General features: G+C 51.8%; 1 protein-coding gene across 1 annotated transcript in view; it reads left to right on the forward strand.

Annotated features, from left to right (window-relative positions):
• spint2 (serine peptidase inhibitor, Kunitz type, 2) overlaps positions 1-14,711 on the forward strand; it is a 40,001-nt gene that overhangs the window by 9,348 nt on the left and 15,942 nt on the right. The gene's annotated exons all lie outside the window — the stretch shown is intronic.

Consider the following 14,711-nt stretch of genomic DNA (forward strand, 5'->3'; position numbering starts at 1 on the left):
TTAATGTCTTATCCGATAGATGGCCCCCCCCGGCAGTGCGGGGCTCCCTCGGCACTGCCCCCCCCCCCCCGGCAGTGCGGGGCTCCCTCGGCACTGCCCCTCCGGCAGTGCGGGGCTCCCTTGGCACTGCCCCCTCTGACTGTGCGGCGCTCCCTCGGCACTGCCCCCTCCGGCAGTGCGTCGCTCCCTCGGCACTGTCCCTCCGGCAGTGCGGCGCTCCCTCGGCACTGCACTGGGAGTGTCAGCCTGGATTTATTTGTGCTCCAGTCTCTGGAGTGGGACTTGAACCCACAACATTCTGACTCAGAGGCGAGAGTGCTACCCAAAATACCAGAGCTGGTTTAATGTCTCTCTGACGTGGAGGAAGCTGTGTTTGTCACGAATTATGTTTGCGCAATTTAGATGCACTTTGGGGCCTTGCATTTATATAGCGCCTTCAACATAGTAAAACCTCCCATGGTGCTTCACGGGAGCGCTATCAAACAAAATTTGACACTGAGCCACATAAGGAGAAATTAGGGCAGGTGACCAAAAGCTCGGTCAAAGAGGTCGGTTTTAAGGAGCGTCTTAAAAGAGGAGAGAGAGGGACAGAAAGGTTTAGGGAGAGAGTTCCAGACTTGGGGCCCAGGCAACAGAAGGCACGGCCACCGATGGTGGAGCGATTATAATGAGGGATGTTCAGGAGGGCAGAATTTGAGGAGCACAGACATCTCTGGGGGGGTGAGAGGGCCATGGAGGGATTTGAAAACAAGGATGAGAATTTTGAAATCGAGGCGTTGCTTAACCGGGAGCCAATGTCGGTCAGTGAGCACAGGGGGTGATGGGTGAGTGGGACACGGTGCGAGTTAGGACACGGGCAGTGAGCACAGTGGGTGATGGGTGAGCGGGACTCGGTGCGAGTTAGGACACGGGGCAGCGAGCACAGGGGGTGATGGGTGAGTGGGACTCGGTGCGAGTTAGGACACAGGGCAGTGAGCACAGGGGGTGATGGGTGAGCGGGACTCGGTGTGAGTTAGGACACGGGTCAGCGAGCACAGGGGGTGATGGGTGAGCGGGACTCGGTGCGAGTTAGGACACGGGGCAGTGAGCACAGGGGGTGATGGGTGAGCGGGACTCGGTGCGAGTTAGGACACGGGGGCAGTGAGCACAGGGGGTGATGGGTGAGCGGGACTTGGTGCGAGTTAGGACACGGGGCAGTGAGCACAGGGGGTGATGGGTGAGCGGGACTCGGTGCGAGTTAGGACACGGGGCAGTGAGCACAGGGGGTGATGGGTGAGCGGGACTCGGTGCGAGTTAGGACACGGGGGCAGCCGAGTTTTGGATCACCTCTAGTTTACATCGGGTAGAATGTGGGAGGCCAGCCAGGAGTGCGTTGGAATAGTCAAGTCTAGAGGTAACAAGGCACGGATGAGGATTAAGGAGCATCTTAAAGTGAGCTAGATCACAACTCACTTTAAGATGCTCCTTAATCCTCATCCTTAAAGGAGGAGAGAGAGGTGGAAAGGTTTAGGGAGGGAGTTCCAGAGCTTGTGGCCCAGGCAGCTGAAGGCACGGCCACCGATGGTAGAGCGATGGAAATCGGGGGATGGGCAAGAGGGCAGAATTGGAGGAGCGCAGAGATCTCGGTGGGGCTGGAGGAGATATCAGAGCTAGGGAGGGGCGAGGGATTTGAGCACTTGGGTGAGAATGTTAAATTTGAGTCGGTGCCGGACCAGGAGAGGGGTTTTCTAAAAGGATGATGGTTAAACAGCGCTGAGGGTAGAGATGGGGATGTGAAACGAGATGGATAGGATTAGATCGGAGTGTTGAAGGCAAATATGACAAAGGGCTCGGATGACGTTCAGGTAATAAAACCAAAGATTTTATTATTAAACTCCTCCTCTGCCCCACATATTTTCCTAATGTGCATCTGTTGTCTTCTGGCACACGGTGAGGCCCCGTGTTCTCGGAGGTTAAATCATGTGATGTGCATTGGGTTGGGCTCTGTGTTTGAAGGTTACTGTTCAATCTGCTCCAATTGAACTTTCAGGCAATACATTCTAGATCACAACTCACTGCGTAAAAACCACCTTCTCACCTCCCCCTCGGGCTCTTTTGCCAATCACCTTAAATCCATGTCCCTCCTGGTTACCGACCCTTCTGTCCTGGGAACAGTTTCTCCCCATCGACTCTAGCAGAGCCCATCATCATTTAATTCTCCACTTGATATGCCGCGTGGCTCAGTGGGCAGCACCCTCGCCTCTGAGTCACAAAAAGTTGTGGGTTCAAGTCCCACTCCAGCAACCTGAGCACAAAAATCCAGGCTGGCACTCCCAGTGCAGCCCTGAGGGAGCGCCGCACTGTCGGAGGGGCAGCCTTTCGGATGAGGTGTTAAACAAAGGCCCTGTCTGCTCTCTTACGTAAAAAGGTCACATGGCCACTATTTCGAAGAAGAGCAGGGGTGTCCTTGTCAATATTTATCCCTCAATCAACATCACTAAAAAGCAAATGATCTGGTCATTATCACGTTGCTGTGTGTGGGAGCTTGCTGTGCGCAAATTGGCTGCCGCACTTCCCACATTACAACAGTGACTACACTCCAAGTACTTCATTGGCTGTAAAGCGCTTTGGGACGTCCAGTGGTCGTGAAAGACGCTATATAAATGCAAATGTCTCTCTCTCTGCCTGTCTCTCTGTGTGTGTGTCTCTCTCTCTGTTGTAAGGAGGATAATCCCAGCTTTATTCCTGGCAATAATTTCCCCACCTTGATGGGAAAACTCCTGGTATGTTTCTGGGAGTGTAGTTGGGGAAATGTCCAACACTTGTGTGCACCAGAGAGGTCAGTAAAGTGGAGGAGGGGAATGCGTGTGAATGCTCTCGGTGTAACAGTAGCACATTGTCTGCTGCGATCAGTAGGTTGGGCAGGCATTTCCTGGTGGGCGGACCATTCTGCCTCTTCCCTACGTTGCCTAACGTGACGTTGCCCTTGCACACGATGCCCGCCCTGGTTGAGGAATGGAGGGACCGGTGCTGTGGGCAATATATGGACCTCCCGACACTGAGAATCTGAGTTCGAAGTCATGCAGTTAATGATTACATGTGACGGTGATGGTGAACCAGTTGAACGGGTTTGTGAATTGAGCAGTTGGTGATTAAGCTCCCTAAATGACAGGGCTGTAGTTTGGGAAGGATTACGCCTCACCTGTTTGTTTTTTTTTCATCAAGGCTTTCACTGACTCTGCTTAAGTAAAAGAATCGTCATCAATGGTGGCCTCTTTAAAAGGGCACCGTCTTCATGAGAAGTGGGTTGTTCTCTTCCCCCCTCTCTTACCCCCAATACCTATGCCACTACAACCCCTGTCTTCATGTGAGCCCGAACTCCAAAATGATACAGAGCTAGGTGGAAATGTACAGTTCTGGTCTCCTTGCCTAAGGAAGGATATACTTGCCATTGAGGGAGTGCAATGAAGGATCCCCAGACTGATTCCTGGGATGGGGGGATTGTCCTATGAGGAGAGATTGAGCAGACTGGGCCGATATTCTCTGGAGTTTAGAAGAATGAGAGGTGATCTCATTGAAACATACAAAATTCTTACAGGGCTTGACAGGGTAGATGCAGGGAGGATGTTCCCCCCCGGGGCTGGGGAGTCTAGAACCAGGGGCCACACAGTCTCAGGATAAGGGGTCGGCCATTTAGGACTGAGATGAGGAGGAATTTCTTCACTCAGAGGGTGGTGAATCTTTGGAATTCTCTGCCCCAGAGGGCTGTGGAGGCTCAGTCGTTGAGTATATTCAAGGCACAGATCGCTAGATTTTTTGATATCAAGGGATATGGGGATCGGGTGGGAAAGTGGAGTTGAGGTAGGTGATCAGCCAGGATCTTCCTGAATGGTGGAACAGGCTCGAGGGGCAGAATGGCTGACTCCTGCTTCTAATTCGAATGTGCGGCCCACCATTCTGCTCACACGGTGTGGGAAGGCGGGGCTCCGCAAGGGTGGATGCGTCGGGCAGCCAATGACGGGAGAGTGGGGGCGGGGCCATTGGAGGTCACGTGACGAAACTTCCAGGAATCTGATCCCTGGTGACAAACTTAAACACACAGAGAGGAACCCGGATCGAGGTCTGCAAAATAATGAAGCGGCTTGTCACGGGAAAACTGTTCCACTTGTGGCTGCGTCCAGAACAACTGGGCATAAATATAACATGGCCACTTCATGGCTTCTTGCTTCAGATTGAAAGTTAATTGGTAGGAGGTTTAGAGGGGAATTGAGGGGAAAGGGGGCTAGAGGCAGAAACCCTCACCACATTTAAAAAGTACCTGGATGTGCACCTGAAGTACCGTAACCTACAGGGCTACGGACCCAGAGCTGGAAAGTGGGATTAGGCTGGGTAGTTCTTGGTCGGCCGGCGTGGACAAGATGGGCCGAATGGCCTCCTTCTCTGCTGTAAATCTCTATGATTCTAATTCACAGCAACACATTGCTATTAAGAACTAGTTGGTTTATTAGCAAAGGTTTAACAATCACACTACACATCACCTGCCTCACAACCACCTGCCCCATCGTGGATCCCCCGAACCCAACTGGCTGGGGTTTTATTGAGTCTTGTGAACATCATGTGACTGGCTAAGCCACTCACAACTCAACAGCTCCGCAAACCTGTGAGCATGCTCATGGGTACAGACATTACAGCCACTAAACGATCAGAGAAAGAATTTTGGAGGAATTCTTTTCCATCAAGAGTGCCGAGAATGTGGAACTTGCTGCCACATGGAGTGCTTGAAGCTGGCAGCATTGAGGCATTTATTTTTATTCATTCCCGGGATGTGGGCGTCGCTGGCAAGACCGGCATTTATTGCCCATCCCTAATTGCCCCTTGAGAAGGTGGGGGTGAGCCGCCTTCTTGAACCGCTGCAGTCCGTGTGGTGAAGGTGCTCCCACAGTGCTGTTAGGGAGGGAGTTCCAGGATTGTGACCCAGTGACGATGAAGGAACGGCCGATATATTTCCAAGTCGGGATGGTGTGTGACTGGGAGGGGAACGTGGAGGTGGTGGTGTTCCCATGGGCCTGCTGCCCTTGTCCTTCTAGGGGGTAGAGGTCGCGGGTTTGGGAGGTGCTGCCGAAGAAGCCTTGGCCAGTTGCCACGGTGCATCTTGTAGACGGTACACACTGCAGCCAGGGGGCGCCGGTGGTGGAGGGAGTGAGTGTTGAAGGTGGTGGATAGGGAGCCGATCAAGTGGCTGCTTTGTCCTGGATGGTGTCGAGCTCCTCGAGTGTTGTTGGAGCTGCACCATCCAGGCAAGTGGGGAGTGTTCCATCACACTCCTGACTTGTGGCTTGTAGATGGTGGAGAGGCTTTGGGGAGTCAGGAGGTGAGACACTTGCCACAGAATACCCAGCCTCTGACCTGCTCTTGTGGCCACAGTATTTATGTGGCTGGTCCAGTTAAGTTTCTGGTCAATGGTGACCAGATGGGGGTGGGGGGAGGGTTGATGCATGCATGAGGGAGAAGGGAGCGGCCTGTCTCGGCTGCTGTGGCCTATACACACCGGCGGGGACCAGTCGGGCAAAATACCCCATACGTTTATTTTGACGTGGCAATCAGCCGTAAATACCAACACAGATTTGAAGCTCCTGAAGTGCCCTGCATGCTGAGAGGCTTTTGCCTTTATTTTTCCACCAAAGACTGTGATGCGCACACTGGGTACGGTCGTCGTGATTATCCGCTTCCCGGAGACGGTCGGTTCAAATCCCATCATGCCATTGAATTCAATATACCTGGTAATTTGTGGATTAGCTAAATCTTGTACTTACACGATGCTTTTTAACCTAGTAAAACAATATCCCAAAGCGCATCACGGGAGCTCCCTCAGTACTGCCCCTCCGACAGTGCGGCGCTCCCTCAGTACTGCCCCTCCGACAGTGCGGCGCTCCCTCAGCACTGCCCCTCCGACAGTGCGGCGCTCCCTCGGTACTTCCCCTCCGACAGTGCGGCGCTCCCTCGGTACTGCCCCTCCGACAGTGCGGCGCTCCCTCGGTACTGCCCCTCCGACAGTGCGGCGCTCCCTCGGTACTGCCCCTCCGACAGTGCGGCGCTCCCTCGGTACTGCCCCTCCGACAGTGCGGCGCTCCCTCGGTACTGCCCCTCCGACAGTGCGGCGCTCCCTCGGTACTGCCCCTCCGACAGTGCGGCGCTCCCTCGGTACTGCCCCTCCGACAGTGCGGCGCTCCCTCGGTACTGCCCCTCCGACAGTGCGGCGCTCCCTCGGTACTGCCCCTCCGACAGTGCGGCGCTCCCTCGGTACTGCCCCTCCGACAGTGCGGCGCTCCCTCGGTACTGCCCCTCCGACAGTGCGGCGCTCCCTCGGTACTGCCCCTCCGACAGTGCGGCGCTCCCTCGGTACTGCCCCTCCGACAGTGCGGCGCTCCCTCGGTACTGCCCCTCCGACAGTGCGGAGCTCCCTCAGTACTGCCCCTCCGACAGTGCGGCGCTCCCTCAGTACTGCCCCTCCGACAGTGCGGCGCTCCCTCGGCACTGCACTGGGAGTGTCAGCCTAGATTTTGTGCTCAAGTTTCTGAAGTGGGACTTGAACCCACGACCTTGTGACTCAGAGGCGAGGGTGCTGCCCACTGAGCCACGGCTGACACCCAGTGGGTGGGAGTTTGAACCACCAATCCTTGTCACAGGTGCGCCCAGGGGAAAGACACTTGGAGCAATTCAGGTCCGAATACTGAGACTTGCTGTATGCTGTGTTTAGCCATCCATTTTCTCTCTCGGGGTGCTCTCTCCCACATTTTTAATATTCCTCTTCAAGCAAGTGAGAGCATTTTTTCTGTAACCATGGACTCTGCCCCAGTGAGAGTTTGGAGAGAGGGCGTGCACATGATTCACAGACTTGGGCTGTTCCGGATCTGATCGAGATGTTTCAGATGATTAAAGGTGTTGTTGGTTTAGACAGAGAGAAACTATTTTCCTCCATTTGGGTGGTGAATCTTTGGAATTCTCTGCCTCAGAGGGCTGTGGAGGCTCAGTCGTTGAGTATATTCAAGGCTGAGATCGATAGATTTTTGGACACCTAAGGGAATCGAGGGATCGGGCGGGAAAGTTGAGTTGAGGTCGAAGATCAGCCGTGATCTCATTGAATGGCGGAGCAGGCTCGAGGGGCCGAATGGCCGACTCCTGCTCCTAATTCTTATGTTCTCTGGTGGGGGGAGTCCAGAACAAGGGGGCCTAACTTTAAAATTGGAGTCAGGCCATTCAGGGGTGATGCCAGGAAACACTTCTTCACACACAGGGCAGTGGGAATCGGGAAAACTCTTCCCCCAAAAGTCCAATTGAAATTTCAAAACTGAGTTGGATAGATTTTTGTTGGGTGAGGGTGTTGAAGATTATGGAACCAGGGCAGGGGGATGGAGTTGAGAGACAGATCAGATATAATCTTCTTGATGGTGGAACAGGCTCGGGGGGCTGAATGGCCTCCTCCTGTTCCTAAGACTCAGTGGAGCACATGGATTGAGGAGTTCCTACTCACCTCCTCCTTTTGAAGGGTACTTCGTATGAAGAGGGAATGTTCTAACCTACCCTGTTCGATGCTTTGCTCGGTCTATTAACAACAATTCGTATTGTATTTATATAGTGCCTTTAACATAGTGAATAATATCCCAAGGTGTTTCACAGGAGTGTTATAGACAGAACATTTAACACTAATGTATTTGCTTCAAGGGTTCTTTGCTTTAGAATTCATAGCAACACATTTCTATTAAGAACTCGTTGGCTTATTAACAAAGGTTTAGCAATCACACTACACATTACCAGTTCATCCACCAGGCTCACAACTGCATACCTCATCGTGGATGACTGAGACCCAACTGGCTGGGGTTTAATTGAGTCTAGTGACATCATGTGACTGGCTAAGCCACTCACGGTGCAACAGCTCTATAAGCCTGTGAGCATGCTTCACCAGTGCGTATATTACAGGCGCTAAGCCACCTAAGGAGAAATTGGGGCAGGCGACCAAAAGCTGGATCAAAGAGGTAGGTTTTAAGAAGTGTCCTGAAGGAGGAGAGAGAGGCGGAGAGGTTTAGGGAGGGAGTTCCAGAGCTTGGGACCCAAGCAGCTGAAGGCACGGTCGCCGATGTTGGAGCGATTATAATTGGCAAGTGAACTGACCTCCACACTGTGGGACTGACATTTGCTGCCCCACAGAGCACTTTTCGTGATGACCGTTTCACTCTCCTGTTCCCTAATAGCGAGCGGAATCTGTACCTGACGGGTGGAATCTGTTGTGTAGTTGGAAATGCAGACAAACCATTTGAAAACTGATGCACAAAGTACAGGTAAATGGACATTGCAGAACATCGAATCACAGAGGGAGGCCATTCGGCCCATCATGTCCACGCCGGCCGACAAAGGGCCGCACGGCCCTCGGTCAGCAGCCTTGAAGGTTACATATAAACCTCTGGACAATGAACAATGGCAGAAAGGTAAAGAGCACCCAGTTGTGTCTGCCTCACACAACTTAAGAAAAGGTAACTTTGATGGTATGAGACGTGAATTGGCTAGAATAGACTGGCGAGTGATACTTAAAGGGTTGATGGTGGATAGGCAATGGCAGACATTTAAAGATCACATGGATGAACTTCAACAATTGTACATCCCTGTCTGGAGTAAAAATAAAACGGGGAAGGTGGCTCAACCGTGGCTAACAAGGGAAATTAGGGATAGTGTTAAATCCAAGGAAGAGGCATATAAATTAGCCAGAAAAAGTAGCAAACCTGAGGACTGGGAGAAATTTAGAATCCAGCAAAGGAGGACAAAGGGTTTAATTAGGAGGGGGGTAAATAGAGTATGAGAGGAAGCTTGCAGGGAACATAAAAACTGACTGCAAAAGCTTCTATAGATCTGTGAAGAGAAAAAGATTAGTGAAGACAAATGTAGGTCCCTTGCAGTTGGATTCAGGTGAATTTATAATGGGGAACAAAGAAATGGCAGACCAATTGAACAAATATTTTGGTTCTGTCTTCAGTAAGGAAGACACATAGCCTTCTGGAAATACGAGGGGACCGAGGGTCTAGCGAGAAGGAGGAACTGAAGGAAATCCTTTTTAGTCAGGAAATTGTGTTAGAGAAACTGATGGGACTGAAGGCCGATAAATCCCTGGGGCCTGATAGTCTGCATCCCAGAGTACTTGAAGTGGCCCTAGAAATAGTGGATGCATTGGTGATCATTTTCCAACATTCTATCGACTCTGGATCAGTTCCTATGGGTTGGAGGGTAGCTAATGTAACATCACTTTTTTAAAAAGCAGGGAGAGAGAAAACAGGGAATTATAGACCGGTTAGCCTAACATCGGTAGTGGGGAAAATGTTGGAATCAATCATTAAAGATGAAATAGCAGCGCATTTGGAAAGCAGTGACAGGATCGGTCCAAGTCAGCATGGATTTATGAAAGGGAAATCATGCTTGACAAACCTTCTAGAATTTTTTGAGGATGTAACTAGTAGAGTGGACAAGGGAGAACCAATGGATGTGGTGTATTTGGACTTTCAAAAGGCTTTTGACAAGGTCCTACACAAGAGATTAGTGTACAAAATGAAAGCCCATGGTATTGGGGGTAATGTACTGATGTGGATAGAGAACTGGTTGGCAGACAGGAAGCAAAGAGTCGGGATAAACGGGTCCTTTTCAGAATGGCAGGCAGTGACTAGTGGGGTACCGCAAGGTTCAGTGCTGGGACCCGAGCTATTTACAATATACATTAATGATTTAGACGAAGGAATTGAATGTAATATCTCCCAAGTTTGCAGATGACACTAAGCTGGGTGGCAGTGTGAGCTGTGAGGAGGATGCTAAGAGGCTGCATGGTGACTTGGACAGGTTAGGTGAGTGGGCAAATGCATGGCAGATGCAGTATAATGTAGATAAATGTGAGGTTATCCACTTTGGTGGCAAAAACAGGAAGACAGAATATTATCTGAATGGTGACAGATTAGGAAAAGGGGAGGTGCAACGAGACCTGGGTGTCATGGTACTATATCAGTCACTGAAGGTTGTCATGCAGGTACAGCAGGCGGTGAAGAAAGCAAATGGTATGTTGGCCTTCATAGCTAGAGGATTTGAGTATAGGAGCAGGGAGGTCTTACTGCAGTTGTACAGGGTCTTGGTGAGGCCACACCTTGAATATTGTGTACAGTTTTGGTCTCCTAATCTGAGGAAGGACATTCTTGCTATTGAGGGAGTGCAGCGAAGGTTCACCAGACTGATTCCCGGGATGGCGGGACTGACATATGAAGAAAGACTGGATCGACTGGGCCTGTATTCACTGGAATTTAGAAGAATGAGAGGGGATCTCTTCGAAACATATAAAATTCTGACGGGATTGGACAGGTTAGATGTAGGAAGAATGTTCCCGATGTTGGGGAAGTCCAGAACCAGGGGTCACAGTCTAAGGATAAAGGGGTAAGCCATTTAGGACCGAGATGAGGAGAAACTTCTTCATCCAGAGAGTGGTGAACCTGTGGAATTCTCTACCACAAAGTTTTTGAGGCCAATGCACTAAATATATTCAAAAGGGAGTTAGATGTGGCCCTTACGACTAAAGGGATCAAGGGTTATGGAGAGAAAGCAGGAATGGGGTACTGAGGTGAATGATCAGCCATGATCATATTGAATGGCGGTGCAGGCTCGAAGGGCCGAATGGCCTACTCCTGCACCTGTTTTCTGTGTTTCTATGTTTCAACCACCTTAAAACTATGCCCCCTCGTAATAGACCACTCCACCAATGGAAATAGGCCCTTGCTATCCACTATATCCCAGCCCCCTCAATATTTTGTTGCATTTCCTGATTTGGGGAAAGAGGGGGGCCATTATGAGCTACAAAGGAAGAATGGGGAGACTGCGTGCGGGTCTGTGCAGACAGCAAGGCAGCTGCGTGCTCTGGCTGTGGGCCTTTCGTCAGAACTCGAGATTACAGGCGGGCAACGGATTTAAAACGGAGGGAGCTCCGAGAAGCACAAGCCTGATAAATCTCCTCAATGGGAACTCGGGAGACGATTAAATGGCTTAGCAAAACAATAAGAAGAGGCGTAATGATAGAAATTAAAGGCTTTTAAGAGAGACGGAATGTGTGAATAGCGGAGGCCCAACAGACTGAAGTGGAGACAGTTGAAGTTGGCAGATTGCAATAGAATCAGTCCGGGGAGAATCAGAAGTGATTTTCAAAAAGAACAACTGTGTAATTGGCTGTTGTGAATAGTCAGATGTTGCCTCCAGTCCTACACCCCTCCCTATCTCTGTAACCTCCTCCAGTCCTACACCCCTCCCTATCTCTGTAACCTCCTCCAACCCCTACAACCCCTCCCTATCTCTGTAACCTCCTCCAGCCCCTACAACCCCTCCCTATCTCTGTAACCTCCTCCAGCCCCTACAACCCCTCCCTATCTCTGTAACCTCCTCCAGCCCCTACAACCCCTCCCTATCTCTGTAACCTCCTCCAGCCTCTACAACTCTCCCTATCTCTGTAACCTCCTCCAGCCTCTACAACTCTCCCTATCTCTGTAACCCCTCCTCCAGCCCCTACACCCCTCCCTATCTCTGTAACCTCCTCCAGCCCCTACAACCCCTCCCTATCTCTGTAACCTCCTCCAGCCCCTACAACCCCTCCCTATCTCTGTAACCTCCTCCAGCCCCTACACCCCTCCCTATCTCTGTAACCTCCTCCAGCCCCTACACCCCTCCCTATCTCTGTAACCCCTCCTCCAGCCCTACAACTGTCCAAGATCTCTGCGCTCTTCCAATTCTGCCCTCCTGAGCATCCCTGATTATAATCGCTCCACCATCGATGGCCGTGCCTTCAGCTGCCTGGGCCCCAAGCTCTGGAACTCCCTCCCTAAACCTCTCCCCCTCCTTTTTTTTTTTAAAGACGCTCCTTAAAACCTACCTCTTTGACAAAGCTTTTGCTCACCTGCCTTGTGTGGCTCGGTGTCAAATTTTCTTTGATAGTCGCTCCTGTGAAGCGCCTTGGGGCATTTCACAATGTTAACGGCGCTATATAAATGCAAATTGTTGTGAGTAATAGCTTATGTGAGTCACAGTCCCACTGAAGTACAAGGTTCATCATCGATTGCTTTCTGATTTATGGCCATTTTTACCACTCTGGTGCTGTTGACTACCGATCTCACCTCATACAGTCAAGGTCACTCCTAACTGGAGGCACGGCCTGGCTACACTATTCCATTAATAATCCAGAAGTCAGGATTAATTATCGGAGAATGTAAATTCAAATCCTACCGTCTGCTAGAATAGTGCAGAACACAAAGCAGCCATTCGGCCCATCGAGTCTGCGCAGCTCTATCGAAGAGCGATCCCATTAGTCCCACTCCCCCCCGCTCCTTCCCCAGAGCCCTGCCATTTTTTTTTTCTCCAAGTAATTATCCAATTTTGTTTTTGAAGACCACTATTGAGTCTGCCTCCCCCACCCTCTCGGGCAGCGGGTTCCAGATCCTCGGCACTCGTGTTTATAAAGAAACGTTTTTCCTCGAGTTTCCTTTGATTCTTTTGCCGATCGCCTTAACTCTCGGCCCTCTGGTTCCCGACCCTTCAGCCGCTGGAAACAGAGTAAATAAGGAGAAACTATCAAAAGCCCTCGTGATTTTGAACACCTCGATCAGATCTCCTCTCGACCTTCTCTGCTCCAAGGAGATCACCCCAGCCTCTCCCGCCTCTCCACGTAACATTAATCCCACATCCCTGTATTTGCTTGGGTTTTAAACAAAAACAAGTGACCATGCAGTTGGCAGATTGTCATCAGTGACCCAGTTGGGTTTTTAATGTCCTTTTTCAGGGAAGAGACCTGCCCTCGCAGTCTGGCTCACGTCTGTGTGACTGCAGTCCCAGATGTAACGTCGCCACACGGACTGCAGTCACACAGACCACCACCTCACTGCTCCTGGGGCCCAGGCCCACTCCCCGGGAATAAATAACGACCTGTCTTCTGTGTCACTTGTTCCTCTGTGGGTCCCGTGATCTGCTGTTGAAACGAGTTTACCTCCTCCCTCCCGCTCAACGCACTCTGCTGACTCCGTGCATCTGATGCCAGGAGCAGACTTGTCAGCACTTTCCAGGCTTGTGAAATTGTTGTAACCTCAGGATATTCAGTGTGTCAGCTCAGTGGGCAGCGCGCTCTCGCCACTGAGTCAGGAGGTCGTGGGTTCGAGTCCCACTCGAGACTTGAGCACAAAAATCCAGGCCGACATTCCCAGTGCAGTGCTGAGGGAGCGCCGCACTGTCGGAGGGGCAGTACTGAGGGAGCGCCGCACTGTCGGAGCGGCAGTACTGAGGGAGCGCCGCACTGTCGGAGGGGCAGTACTGAGAGAGTGCCGCACTGTCGGAGGGGCAGTACTGAGGGAGTGCCGCACTGTCGGAGGGGCAGTACTGAGGGAGCGCCGCACTGTCGGAGGGGCAGTACTGAGGGAGCACCGCACTGTCCGGAGGGACAGTACTGAGAGAGTGCCGCACTGTCGGAGGGGCGGTACTGAGGGAGTGCCGCACTGTCGGAGGGGCAGTACTGAGGGAGCGCCGCACTGTCGGAGGGGCAATACTGAGGAAGCGCCGCACTGTCAGAGGGGCAGTACTGAGGGAGCGCCGCACTGTCGGAGGGGCGGTACTGAGGGAGCGCCGCACTGTCGGAGGGGCGGTACTGAGGGAGCGCCGTGCTCTCTGAGGGGCTATAGAAATGCAAATTGTTGCGAGTAAATAGCTTGTGTGAGTCACAGTCCCACTGAAGTACACCACTGCACTGTTGGAGGTGCCGTCTTTCCGATGAGACGCTCTCTCCAGTGGATGTAAAAGATGCCCCTGCCCTATTTCGAAGAAGAGCAGGGGAGTTCTCCCCAGTGTCCTGGGGCCAATATTTAACCATGAACCAACACTTCTCTCTGTCTCTGTCGCGCTCTCGCTCTCTCGTCATTATCACATTGCTGTTTGTGGAAGCTTGCTGTGCGATTCCCACATTACAGCAATGACCACATTCCAAGTACTTCATTGGCTGTAAAGTGCTTTGGGCCATCCTGAAGTCGTGAAATGCCCTGTAGAAATGCAAATCTCTGTCTCCTGTCTCTCCCCTCCCTCCCACCGACCTGCCAGGCTAGCCGGGAGCTGGCTGGTGAATCTATGATGTATTGCGGAGTGTCACTGCGAGGTTGTTTTCTTTGTTCTTCGAGGCGGGTTGCCAAGGCTGGTTCGGCCTGTTGACTCCGCCCTCGCTGGGGGCGAGGGGCTGATGGACGAACCTGTTCCGCAAGCTTCTTGGCATTATGTAAGGTGGCTGCGATCGCCCTTGGCTTCCCATCGAGTCTGTGTTTATAAAACCAGCACCGATCGGCCACCAACCTGTCACGCAGTGGGCCAAGGCATTGGCGGATTGCTGGTGCCCCAGCCTGAGATGGGAGAGAGGGCGTTCAGCATGATGATTGGGCTGTTCCAGAAGATCTAATCAAGGTGGTTCAAATCATTTTAAGGTGTTTGGGGTGGATAGAGAGAAGCTATTTTGCTCGATCTAGGTGATGAATCTTTGGAATTCTCTGCCCCAGAGGGCTGGGGAGGCTCAGTCGTTGAGTATATTCAAGGCTGAGATCGATAGATTTTTGGACACTAAGGGAATCGAGGGATCGGGCGGGAAAGTGGAGTTGAGGTCGAAGATCAGCTATGATCTCATTGAATGGCGGAGCAGACTT

This window comes from Pristiophorus japonicus, chromosome 26, assembly GCF_044704955.1.
Source record: "Pristiophorus japonicus isolate sPriJap1 chromosome 26, sPriJap1.hap1, whole genome shotgun sequence".
NCBI lineage: Eukaryota > Metazoa > Chordata > Chondrichthyes > Pristiophoridae > Pristiophorus > Pristiophorus japonicus.